Below are 1,662 nucleotides of genomic sequence, written 5' to 3'. Positions count from 1 at the left end.
ACCAAATAAGTGAGGTCAATTTGGGAAGCAAAGGTTCTACCAGGATGGTCGGTTGCCTTCCTTCTAGCTACCTCATTGCGAAGTGCAATGATTTCTTGTGTAATATTTTAAAATTAATTTTAAAATTAATTTTTAATCATATTTTAATTTATTCGTAACTTGTAAAATTTTTTAAAAAACGTTTAAGCTACTTCCCTCTTATGTTTGTCTGTCCTTGTTTGTCTCCTCTCTGTAACGCCTCCAATGGCGAATTTTTATGAAATAAAGTAGCTTGCTTACAAACCACATGGTTCTTGGTAAGTGTCTTCTATTATAGCCTCGGGTCGACCAGAGCCTTGTAAGTGGATTTGGTAGACGGAAAGTGAAAAAACCCCGTCGTATATATATTTGTATATGTATATATATGTGTGTTTGTGTGTTTGTCCTACCAACATCGCTTGAGAACCGATGCTGGTGTGTTTACGTCCCCGTAACTTAGCGGTTCGGCAAAAGAACCGATAGAATAAGTACTAGACTTACAAAGAATAAGTCCTGGGGTCGATTTGTTCGATTAAGCCGATGCTCCAGCATGGCCACAGTCGAATGACTGAAACAAGAAAAAGAGTAAAATAGAGAGAGAGATAGATAGATAGATAAAACTTACTTGGAAGAGGATGTGTGGCGTTCAATCATAATAATATAAATAATATATATATGCATATATGCATACGTATATGTACATACTTACATCTATACTTATGTGTGTGTGTGTGTGTGTGTGTGTGTGTGTGTGTGTGTGTGTGTGTGTGTGTGTGTGTGTGTGTGTGTGTGTGTGGATATGTGGGCACAGGACGTCACGAAACGTGTACAACAAAAAAATACGAAGCACGAGTACATGGAACATGAACTAATCTTTCGAACAACGAAAGACACAAATGGAAAACAAAACAAACAACAAAGTTGTTGGCTGTTTTTGTAGTCTCGTATTTCGAGCATTTAACAACAATATACACTTTCGATAAAACAGTTAAATAGAATTTTATATTTTGCGGAGGGTCAAGATTCGTAACACAAACGGGACAGTGAAAACAACCAGGAAGGTCTGCTAAGCTTAAACGAGGTTACGGTGGCAAACGCATAAATCAAGCTTGGACAGGAGACAAGTAAGAACACGTCTTCCTTGTTCCAGTAACAACGAAGAGGAAGAAAGAAACACAAGCTAGGAGAAGAAAGAAAGATGGGCGATGGTCACGTGGGAGCCACGTGAGCAAGGAAGGAGGAGTGAGGGAGAAAGAGTGACAGTAGTAAATTTGACTATGCTAGCAAACCGTGCAAGCATGAACGAGTAATATTCCTCACCGACACAGATCAGACAATACCAACTTGTCGCGCACATGGTAATTTCTTGAGGAAGGGACAGTTAGACTGGCTGACCGAGGTGGATTCGGTTATGCTTTCTGATCTGTGTCGGTGTGGAATATTACTCGTCCATGCTTGCACGGTTTGCTAGCATAGTCAAATTTACTATTGGAATACAGTACTGATGAAGGAAATTGATTATTAATTATTAATTATTAATCATAATCCTGAAACGCGTCTGCTGTTAACCATCTGAATTGGTTAGTTTTTCATTGTTTTTTTTTCTTGTTTTTGCCTTTGTGAGTTACAAGTGATGCTATCTGT

The sequence above is a fragment of the Octopus bimaculoides genome, chromosome 6, assembly GCF_001194135.2.
Source record: "Octopus bimaculoides isolate UCB-OBI-ISO-001 chromosome 6, ASM119413v2, whole genome shotgun sequence".
In the NCBI taxonomy this organism is placed as follows: Eukaryota; Metazoa; Mollusca; class Cephalopoda; order Octopoda; family Octopodidae; genus Octopus; species Octopus bimaculoides.
The sequence above is the reverse complement of the archived record's forward strand: the minus strand, read 5'-3'. Positions refer to the sequence as shown.